Below are 12,314 nucleotides of genomic sequence, written 5' to 3'. Positions count from 1 at the left end.
TTTTAGGGATTCACTCACACAAGGCATGCTATAAAAATCCGAATTAGGGGAGTTAAAATATACTTACCCGTTCGATGGGGTTATGATTAGAGTAGCCTTCCTTGGTGTTCTGACTGATAAAGTCTTCTTTTTCTTCTTTATAAATGTCGGCCAGTACAGAAGCCAATGTTGCTGGACTAGCTGGGCCCTCCCTTTTGTATCGAGTGGTGTCACACAAGCCGTTGAATTGCCATAAAAGATGGGACCTTTGTTGGAGAGGCTGAACACACCGCCTTATGGCCTCGGCCATTACATCAATTATAGTAAGCTGGAAATGTGTCGACAGTTTTACCTTGCCAACCAACTGTCGCACCTCCGAGCCATCTTCCTTATAAGGGCTTCTTGGACGCCAGTTGAACCGCTTCTTAAGAGGAGCAGTTGATAATTCAGGCAGACCCCTTCGGACACAACCAAACAAAGGCATGTCTTCGATATAGAACCACTTTGAGGTCCAATCTTCAAAAGCTTCCCTCGGGGTCCCTACCTGATACCCAGTCCTAGCTATGCCTCTTACTTCGGCTTCTCCAACTTCACAAACAGTCCCGCCGTGAGTTTGGGGGACGAGGCTGAAACATTTCTTCCACAATTCAAAATGGGCTTCACAACCCAGGAACATCTCACAGAGTGCGACAAACCCCGCAATGTGGAGGATGGATTCAGGGGTAAGGTGATGAAGTTGGATCCCGTAATACTCCAACAGGTCTCGTAGAAAGGGATAAATAGGGAAGCCCAGGCCTCGTAAGAGGAATGGAATGAAGCATACCCTCTCCGTCATGTTGGGTGTAGGGAATCTCTCTCAAAGGTCTCACCATTGGCGGAGGTTTGCCCGGGGCGGGAGGGTGTGATACGTCTCAAACGTATCTATAATTTTTGATGGTTTCATGTTGTTATATTGTCATCTTTGGATGTTTTATGTACCTTTTATATCTTTTTTGGGACTAACTTATTAATTCAGTGCCAAGTGCCAGTTCCTGTTTTTCTGTGTTTTTGGCTCTTTTCAGATCTGATTTTGGAACGGAGTCCAAACGGAATAAAATCCCCAAAATAAATTTTTCCCGAAAGGAAGAAGATCAGGGGGCTTGAGGGCCAAGCCAGGAGAGCTACAGGGGGCCCACAAGCCCCCTATCCGCCACCAGGGGGCGGCGGATGGCAGGCTTGTGTCCTCCCTGGCGCCCCCTGACCTAGCTCCTTCGCCTATATATTCCCTAAAATACAGAAAAAATCAAGGGATCCACGAAAATACTTTTCCTCCGCCGCCGCAAGCTTCCGTTTCCGCAAGATCTCATCTGGAGACCCTTCCCGGTGCCCTGCCGGAGGGGACTTTGGAGTAGGAGGGCTTCTACATCAACATGATCACCCCTCCAATGACTCGTGAGTAGTTCACTTCAAACCTACGGGTCCGTAGTTAATAGCTAGATGGCTTGTTCTCTCTCTTGTATCTTCAATACAAAGTTCTCCATGATCTTCATGGAGATCTATCCGATGTAATCCTCTTTGGCAGTGTGTTTGTCGAGATCCGATGAATTGTGGATTTGTGATCAGATTATCTATGATATATATTTGAGTCCTTGCTCATTTCTTTTATGCATGATTTGATATCCGTGTAAGTCTCTATGAGTCTTGGGTTTTGTTTTGCCAACTAGATCTATGATTCTTGCAATGGGAGAAGTGCTTGGTTTTGGGTTCTTACCGTGTGGTGACCTTTCCCAGTGACAGTAGGGGCAGCACGGCACACATCGTGTAGTTGCCATCAAGGGTAACAAGGTGGGCTTTGTCGTAGATATGAGATTATCCATCTACATCATGTCATCTTGCTTAAGGCATTACTCTGTTCTTTTGGACTTAATACACTAGATGCATGCTGGATAGCGGTCGACGTGTGGAGTAATAGTAGTAGATGCAGAAAGTATCGGTCTACTTGTTTTGGACGTGCTGCCTATAGATATAATCATTGCCATAGATGATGTCACGACTTTGCGTTGTTCTATCAATTGCTCGATAGTAATTTATTCACCCACCGTCTACTTGCTTTCATGAGAGAAGCCACTAGTAAACACTATGGCCCCCGGGTCTATTAATACCTATCGTTTCCACTTTTGCTTTTACTTTGCTTTGTTACTTTGTTGCTTTCAATTCTCACTTGGCGAACAATCTATAAGGGATTGACAACCCCTTCATAGCGTTGGGAGCAAGCCTTTTGTGTTTGTGCAGGCACTTGAGATACTCCTTCACTGGATCAATACCTTGGTTTTCAAAATGAGGTAAATACTTAGCACCGCTGCGCTACATCACCCTTTCCGCTTCGAGGGAACACCAACGCAAGGCTCCAAGGCGACGGGGGAAATCCTTTGCATATTTGCCTAGGAAGTCCCTTAAGGCGTAGCCGTAGCAGAAGGATTCCTGGTAACGTCAGCACGTTTCTGGCGCAATTGGAAGATCTTTTGTTGCAGTAGCAGAAGTATTTCTGGCGCCGTTGCCGGGGAAGGAGAGATCTATCCAAGTAGGTCTCACAAACTCATCTCGTGCATTTACTTTTTTGCCAGTTGCCTCTCGTTTTCCTCTCCCCCACTTGACATTTGCCGTTTTCGTTTGCCTTTCTCCTTTGCCTTTTTCATTTGCCTTTTTGTTCGCCCTTTTTCCTCGCTTGCTTTCTGTTCGCTTGTGTGCCATGTGCCTTCAATATGCTTGCATCTTCGCTTGCTGAAAATCTAGTGATATGGATCCTCATCCACTTGGTAATCTCTTTAAGAGATCCAATTATGTTGATCCAATTGCTAGTAAGTTGAGAGCACTTGACTATCTTTATGGAGTTTTGCTTGAGATGCGTGAATCTAAAAATTGTGAGGAAGAAATTTATGAAGTGATTCACGAGGTCTCCTTGGATGAAAAGCATGATTGCAATGGTATCACTATAAATTATATTAGTGACAATCATGCTAAAAATATGCAAAACCCCAAGTTTGGGGATGCTAGTTTTGCTATGTCCACTACTTGTTCCAATGATCGTGATTGGGGTGATGATCTTTCTTATGATCTTGAAAATTTGTTTAAGCCTCATGATGAATATTATATTTGCAATAAGATTGAAAGTGGGTTTGGAGAAGTCATGACTTTAGATGATAATCCCACTATTTTTGGAGAGCGTCAACTTTGCATGCATGTGGATCATGAAAAGAATATCCTATGTGATAGCTACATTGTGGAATTTGAATATGATCCCACATGTAATTATTATGAGAGAGGAAAATATTTTGGTAGAAACTTTCATGTTACCAAATTACCTCTCGTTATGTGGAGATTGCTATTGTCTCTTTCTTCTTCCTTGCATATGGTAACTATTGGTTGTCTTGACAATCTGTTTTCCTATAAAATTCATATGCATAGGAAGTATGTTAGACTTAGATGTGATTTTCACATGCTTTATGATGCTCTCGTTGTGCTTCAATTCTTGTCTTTTGTGTGAGCATCATTGAATTTTCAATGCCTAGCTAAGGGCGTTAAACAATAGCGCTTGTTGGGAGGCAACCCAACAAACCTATCCTTTTTCTTTCTGTTTTGTGTTTTCCACACTTTCATAATTCTGTTATGATTGTGTTTTTTGTGTTTCTTTTTGCGTTTGTGCCAAGCAATACCGTTATGATTAGTCTTGGGGATGATCGTTTGGTCATGCTGGAAAAGACAGAAACTTTCTGCTCACGAAAAGAATTTTATTTTTTTCTGTAAGAGCGTTTGAATTGATTCTTTTTTCTGCTGATTTCTACGAAAATTCTTCAGACTTACGTAAGTTTTCAGAATTTTTTAAGTACCAGAATTATACGAAATATACAGATTGCTACAGACTGGTCTGTTGTTAACAGATTTTGGTTTTGTTGTGTTGGTTGCTTATTTTGATGAAACTATGGATAGTATCAGGGGGTATTAGCCATGGAAGATTGAAAATACAGTAACCCAACATCACCATAAGTAGAATTTAAGTTTGCTAAAGTACCTAAGGAAGTGGTGGTTTGCTTTCTCATACTAATGTTATCACGAGTTTCTGTTTTAAGTTTCGTGTTGTGAAGTTTTCAAGTTTTGGATGAAGTTCTTATGGACAAAGAGATAAAGAGTGGCAAGAGCTCAAGCTTGGGGATGCCCAAGGCACCCCAAGAGATTCAAGGATGTCGTAAAAGCCTAAGCTTGGGGATGCCCCGGGAAGGCATCCCCTCTCTCGTCTTCAATCCATCGGTAACGTTACTTGGGGCTATATTTTTATTCACCACATGTTATGTGTTTTTGCTTGGAGCGTCTTGTATCGTAAGAGTCTTTTATTTTTGTTGTGTCACAATCATCCTTGCTGCACACCTAGAGAGAGAGACATGCACTCACCGTGATTTTGTCGAGCTTCACTTATATCGTTTGGTAGACAATTCAGCTCACATGTGCTTCACTTATATCTTTTGAGCTAGATACTTTTGCTCTGTGTGCTTCACTTATATCTTTTAGAGCACAGTGGTGCGTGGCTTCATAGTTGATCTATGCTTTGAAAGTAGTCTTAAAAGGGGTAGTTATCCAAAGGGATACGGAAACTTCCACCTTCATGTGCATTGAATAGTTAGAGAAGTTTGATTCATCTCAATTAGTTTTGAGTTGTGGTTATGGTAATATTGAAGTCATGCTAGTAAAGTGTTGTGGATCTAGAAATACTTGTGTTGAAGTTAGTGATTCCCGTAGCATGCACGTATGGTGAACCGCTATGTGATGAAATCTGAGCATGATTAGTCTATTGATTGTCATCCTTTGCATGGCGGTCGGGATCACGCGATGGTTTATACCTACCAACCATTCCCCTAGGAGTGTGCGTTAAATGCTTTGTTTCGATTACTAATAAAACTTTTTGCAACAAGTATCTGAGTTCTTCATGACTAATGTTGAGTCCATGGTTTAGATGCACTTTCACCTTCCACCATCACTATCTTCTTAGTGCCGTGCAACTTTCACCGGTGCACAAAACCCACCATTAGCCTCCCTCAAAACAGCCACCGTACCTACCTACTATGGCTTTTTCAAAGTCATTCCGAGATATATTGCCATGCAACTACCACCATGACATGTGCCACCACTTCTACATTGCCATTGCATGATCGTAAGATAGCTAGCATGATGTTTCCATTAATGTCTATGCCATGCTAGATCATTGTCACGGTACACTACCGATGGCATTCCATATAGAGTCATCGTTGCTCTAAGATTTGAGTTGAAAGTGTGATGATCATCATTGATGGAGCATTGTCCCATGTGAGGAAATAAAAGAGGCCAAATATGCCCAACAAAAAATAAAAAAAAATAGGCCAAAGAGCCCACCCAAAAAAATGAGAGAAAAAGAGAGAAGGGACAATGCTACCACTTTTCCACACTTGTGCATATTAAGCACCATGATCTTCATGATTAAGAGTCTCTCGTTTTGTCACCACCATATAGCTTGTGGGAAATTTTCATTATATAACTTGGCTTGTATATTCCAATGATAGGCTTCCTCCAAATTTCCTTAGGTCTTCATGAGCAAGCAAGTTGGATGCACACCCACTAGTTTTCTTTAAGAGCTTTCACATACTCTTAGCTCTAGTGCATCATTTGTATGGCAATCCCTACTCATTCAAATCGATATCTATTGATGAGCATCTCCATAGCTCATTGGTATGCCTAGTTAATGTGATCATCTTCTCCTTTTTGTCTTGCAACCTCCACCACACTCCACACCACTTATAGTGCTAAAACCATGGCTCACGCTCATGTATTGCGTGAGAGTTGAAAAGGTTTGAGAAAGTAAAGGTGTGAAACAATTACTTGGGCAATACCGGGGTTGTGCATGATTTAAATTCGTTGTGCAATGATGATAGAGCATAGCCAGACTAAATGCTTTTGTAGGGATAACTTTCTTTTGGCCTTGTTATTTTGAAAGTTCATGATTACCTTGCTAGTTTGCTTGAATTATTATTGTTTCCACATCAATAGCAAACTATTGTTTTGAATCTACTGGATCTGAACATTCACGTCACAGAAGAGGCGTTTCAAAGAACATCTATGCTAGGTAGCATGAAAGCATCAAAAATTCATTCTTTATCACTTCCCTACTTGAGGATGAGCAGGAGTTAAGCTTGGGGATGCTTGATACGTCTCAAACGTATATATAATTTTTTATGGTTTCATGTTGTTATCTTGTCATCTTTGGATGTTTTATGTACCTTTTATATCTTTTTTGGGTCTAACTTATTAATTCAGTGCCAAGTTCCAGTTCCTGTTTTTCTGTGTTTATCGTTCTTTTCAGATCTGATTTTGGAACGAATCCAAACGGAATAAAATCCCCGAAATAAATTTTTCCCAAACGGAAGAAGCTCAGGGGGCTTGAGGGCCAAGCCAGGAGAGCTACAGGGGGCCCACAATCCCCCTATCCGCCACCAGGGGGCGGTGGATGGCAGGCTTGTGGCCTCCCTGGCGCCCCCTTGACCTAGCTCCTTCGCCTATATATTCCCTAAAATACAGAAAAAAATCAAGGGATCCACGAAAATACTTTTCCGCCGCCGCAAGCTTCCATTTCCGCGAGATCTCATCTGTAGACCCTTTCCAGTGCCCTGCCGGAGGGGACTTTGGAATTGGAGGGCTTCAACATCAACATCATCGCCCCTCCAATGACTCGTGAGTAGGTCACTTCAGACCTACGGGTCTGTAGTTAGTAGCTAGATGGCTTCTTCTTTCTCTTGGATCTTCAATACAAAGTTCTCCATGATCTTCATGGAGATCTATCCGATGTAATCCTTTTTGGCGGTGTGTTTGTCGAGATTCGATGAATTGTGGATTTGTGATCAGATTATCTATGATGTATATTTGAGTCTTTGCTTATTTCTTTTATGCATGATTTGATATCCTTGTAAGTCTCTCCGAGTCTTGGGTTTTGTTTGGCCAACTAGATCTATGATTCTTGCAATGGGAGAAGTGCTTGTTTTGGGTCCTTACCGTGTGGTGACCTTCCCCAGTGACACTAGGGGCAGCAAGGCATACATCGTGTAGTTGCCATCAAGGGTAACAAGGTGGGCTTTGTCGTAGATATGAGATTGTCCATCTACATCATGTCATCTTTCTTAAGGCGTTACTCTGTTCTTTTGGACTTAATACACTAGATGCATGCTGGATAGCGGTGAACGTGTGGAGTAATAGTAGTAGATGCAGAAAGTATCGGTCTACTTGTTTTGGACGTGATGCCTATAGATATAATCATTGCCATAGATGACGTCACGACTTTGCGCGGTTCTGTCAATTGCTCGACAGTAATTTGTTCACCCACCGTATACTTGCTTTCACGAGAGAAGCCACTAGTAAACACTACGGCCCCCGGGTCTATTCATACCTACCGTTTCCACTTTTGCTTTTAATTTGCTTTGTTACTTTGTTGCTTTCAGTTCTCACTTGGCGAACAATCTATAAGGGATTGACAACCCCTTCATAGCGTTGGGAGCAACCTTTTTGTGTTTGTGCAGGCACTTGAGATACTCCTTCACTGGATCGATACCTTGGTTCTCAAACTGAGGGAAATACTTACCACCGCTGCGCTACATCACCCTTTCCGCTTCGAGGGAACACCAACGCAAGGCTCTAAGGCCACGGGGGAAATCCTTTGCATATTTTCCTAGGAAGTCCCTTAAGGTGTAGCCATAGCAGAAGGATTCCTGGTGTCGCTAGCATGTTTCTGGCGCCATTGGAAGGTCTTTTGTTGCAGTAGGAGGGTGCCAGATCTTATTCGGGCAAATACCCTTGCAGATCAAGCTTGTGTAGACAAAGGCGCGAGATTTAGCAAGTGGCCCAATCTCCTGGAAGGGATCCATGATGGCGCGAGGACGAGCCTTGGGCAGTCACCATGTTTTCATTTCTCTGGTGTTCTTCTCGATGCATTGGAGGGGAGAGGTAGTGTTGCTGGGGGCACGCGTAGGTTATACGATGATTAACTTCTTTTCTTTGGAAAGGAACCGCTTATTTTCATTGGCGTGTAGGAATAGAGGAGGTGGTTAACTCTACTTAAGGAAAATACTAATTTTTTGTGGGCCCTGCGACGTTTCATCGGTCATAGATGAAGGAACAATGCGGAAAAGGATCAGCTGAATATAAGGTGAAACTCGCCTTGCAAGCCGAAGAGCGGAGAAATGAGAAGATGGTGAGCCTAAACTACAGCAATGGAGGCTAGTTCAGGGGCTACCGAGGGAGTCCGAGACTAAGGGGTCCTTGGGCTCTCAGTTTCTTCTAATGGGTCGGACTCCCGGGCCTCGTTGGTCATCATTGGAGGTATCGAAATCAGGATGGACTCTATCGAAGATTTGGCATATGATCCAAGACAACATAGTAATTGACCTATTTCTTTTCTACTCTAAACGACCTTGTGTAACCCTAGCACCCCTGGTATCTATATAAGCGAGGGGCCATAGTTCATAGGACAGATTAAGCACATTACGATTTGGTTTAGACCACAACATCCGATCTTGAAGTAGATCGACTTTGTACCCTGTACTATTCCATCAATTCGAACAAGAGCAGGACGTAGGGTTTTACCTCCATCAAGAGGGCCCGAACCTGGGTAAAACACCATGTGCTTCGTTTCTTGTTACCCATTGACCCTACATTCACAGTTCAAACCCCCTACTCAAGATCAGCCGATTTTGACACCGACACCAGTGCCAATTGTTGTTTTCTATGTGTTTTTGGCTTTTCAGGAAACCAGTACCAAACAGAGTCCAAATGCTATGATTTCTTGATGATTTTTCTGGACAAAAATAATACTTGTAAGCTCGAAGGGAGACCATACAACACTCGAGGAGACGGCAAGGCAACATGGCATGCCGAGGGGGTAGGCACACCATCTTGACTTGTGGGCCCCTCATGACCCCGTCTGACCTAATTCTACCTCTATAAATTATCAAATATCGGGAAAACATTAGAGAGCCACCCAAAACACGTTTTCCACCGCCACAAACCTCTGTTCTGGCGGGAGGCTATCTCGAGACCTTTTTTGGTGCTCTACCAGAGGAAGAACCGATCACGGACGTCGTCTACATCAACCTTGTTTCCTCCATGATGTTGTGTGAGTAGTACCTTCATGACAATTTCTCTCTCTTTGTTCTTCAATACAAAGTTCACCACAATTCTCGTGGTGATCTATTCGTTGTAATCTTCATTGTGGTGTGTTTATTGGGATCCGATGAATTGTGGGTTTATGATCAGACTATTCATGAATATTAATTGAGTATTCTCTGAATTCTTTTATTCATGATTATTATAGCTTCGCATTTCTCTCCGCTCTATCAGTTTGGTTTGGGCAACTAGATTGAGTTATCTTCAGTGGGACTAGTGCATTGTGAAGGGTTCAATCTTGTGGTGCCCAATCCCAGTGACAGAAAGGGACATGACACGAATTTTGATTGCTTCCATTAAGGATGAAACGATTAGGTTTATTCATATTTCTTGAGTTTACTTTGACTACATCATGTCATCTTGCTCCAAGCGTTACTCTGTTTCATACTTAATACTCTAGATGCATGCTGGATAGCGGTCGATAAGTGGAGTAATAGTAGTAGATGGAGGATGGAGTCGGTCTACTTGTTTATGGACGTCATGCCTATATACATAATAACTGCCTTGAATAAGATGTCATAACTATGCACTATTATGTCAATTGTCCAACAGTAATTTGTCAGCCTGCCGTATGCTATTTTCAAGAGAGAAGCCTCTAGTGAAAACTATGACCCTCTGGTCTACTCAAATTTTATTACAAAAACTACAAAAATATTGTAGCCATTTATTTTCTGTTATTTACTTTTATATTTATATTATCTATCTATCAGTATTTAATCCTTGCAAGTAAGGAGTTAAAGGGGCTTGACAACCCTCTTGCCCACGTTGGGTGCAAGTGTTTGTTTCTATGTGTGTAGGTGCTGCTAAAGAAGGTTTGCTGATACTCCTATTGGTTCTATAAACTTGGTTCTCACTAAGGGAAATACTTATGTCTACTGTGTTGCATCTCCCTCCTCTTCGTGAAAAATCCTAACGCAGTTTGCAAGTAGCATTGCCCCACGTCACGTGGTCGCCGTCGGAGTGGAAACATCGATAAGGAAGAAGTGTGTCACGGCCAAACCATGTGTGGTGGGTCAAAGCGGCCGTCGTGCGACCCCGTCGTGACCACCGCTGCTTCAATGTCATTGACACCCGCGTTTGTTGTTGTTGTTGATGGCATTCGGAACACAACTTCTCCTTACGTCGATTTGTTAATGGACAAGAACATATAGTTCATTTAACTTATTAGGGAATCAAGTATATTTTTAGGAAAGTTCAATGAATGGATTGGCCAGGAATTATGAGATGGATTCCCTAAGATGCAAACAACTCTTATTGGCAAAAGCTTCAAGAATCTACATTTTGTTTTATGTGAGCAATCACAATTGAGTCCATAGGGAAGCCAATACTATTAAAAGGGGATGAGGTACTGATGATGATCTGGTTGCTCAAGTGCTTAATTATATGCCACCAAAAGCCTCCACCAAATTCTCACAAGAGATTATGTCCAAAACACTAAACTACCCAAATAGGTGGAACCAAGATTTCCACTTCGGTGTCACCGAGTTAGCCCCACACAGAACCTATGCCAAACCCTAGCACCTCGGTAGAACTGAGACTGAGTTCGGCGAAACCAAAAAGCAGTGACCAAGTTTTTGGAATTGAAATGTTCAATTTTTGAATTTCTGAGATTTACATATCGGTGCCACCGAAGTGTTGGAGCTTTATACGTCTCTGTCATATCTATATTTTTTGATTTTTTCATGCCAATATTCTACAACTTTCATATACTTTTGACAACATTTTATATTATTTTTGGGACTAACTTAGTTATCCAGTGCCTAGTGTCAGTTCGTGTTTTGTGTGTGTTTTTGTTTTGCAGAAAATCCATATCAAATGGAGTCCAAACACGATAAAATTTTACGGAGATTTGTTTTGGAATATATGTGAATTTTTGGGAAGAAGAATCAACGCAACACGATGCCCGAGGGCCCCACAAGCCAACTGGGCACGACTAGGGGGGTGCTCCGTGATAGCTTGTGGCCACCCCTTAAGTCAGTTGGGATCTTACTTTCGCCGCAAGAAAGATTATTTCCCAAAAAAATCCCCTCAAAATGCCATCCCAGTCGGAGTTACAGATCACCGCTATTTAAGAAACAATGAAGTGCGAGAAAACAGATGCAAAAATAGGAGAGAAACTAAGAGAAAGATCCAATCTCAGAGGGTCTCTTGCCCTTCGGGGGACATGGCGACCATGAACCAGAGGATAATATCTCCTCCCATCTAGGGGGAAGACCAAGGAAGAATAAGAAGGAGGGGGCTCGCCCCTCTCTCCCGATGGCGCCGGAGCGCCGCTAGGACAACCATCGTGATGAGAATATACTCCGACAACTTCGCCGTCGTCACCACCGACTCTCGCCCCCTCTATGCATCAGAGTAAACCGTCTTTTCCCCACTTTAATATCTACTTAAACATGGTTCTTAATAATATATATCATTATCCAATGATGTGTTGCTATCCTATGATGCTTGAGTAGATCTCTTTTGTCCTACGGGTTAATTGTGGTATGGCGTGATTGATATGAGTTGTATGTTGATATGGTGTTGTCCTAAGGTGCCTTCTGTGATGCGCACACGTGAGGGATTCCCGCTGGAGGGTGTTGCATTATGTTTATGATTCCCTTATAGTAGGTGGCTAGAGTGATAGAAGCTTACACCCGAGTATGGGGGGTTGTTTACGTATGGGAGTAAAGGGGACTTGATGTTTTGTGCTATGGTTGGGTTTTCCTTAATTATCTTTAGTAGTTGTGAATGCTTGTGAGAGTTACAATCATAAGTGCATATGATCCAAGTACGAAAAGTGTGTATGCCTCTCCCTCATTGCATATGTTAAGTATTTATCATGTTATATTCAATTGCATATGGACAATCTTTCTCTTGTGTTACAAAAAGCTTTCTACTAAACAACTAACTTAATTAATATTTATCTAAAGAACCCTACATTTTCTCTACTTGTTATTTATTACCTTGCAAAACTATCTATTACACCTACCAAGTACCTCTAGTTCCATTCCTGCAAAACAGTTTCATACTTGTTCTAGGTAAAGTAAGCATTAGTGTGCGTAGAGTTGTATCAGTGGTTGATAGAACTTAAGAGAATATTAATTCTACCTTCATTTCCTCAGTGGGTTCGACACTCTTAC

The sequence above is a fragment of the Hordeum vulgare genome, chromosome 7H, assembly GCF_904849725.1.
Source record: "Hordeum vulgare subsp. vulgare chromosome 7H, MorexV3_pseudomolecules_assembly, whole genome shotgun sequence".
Taxonomy (NCBI): domain Eukaryota; kingdom Viridiplantae; phylum Streptophyta; class Magnoliopsida; order Poales; family Poaceae; genus Hordeum; species Hordeum vulgare.
Note: the sequence above shows the minus strand (reverse complement) of the source record.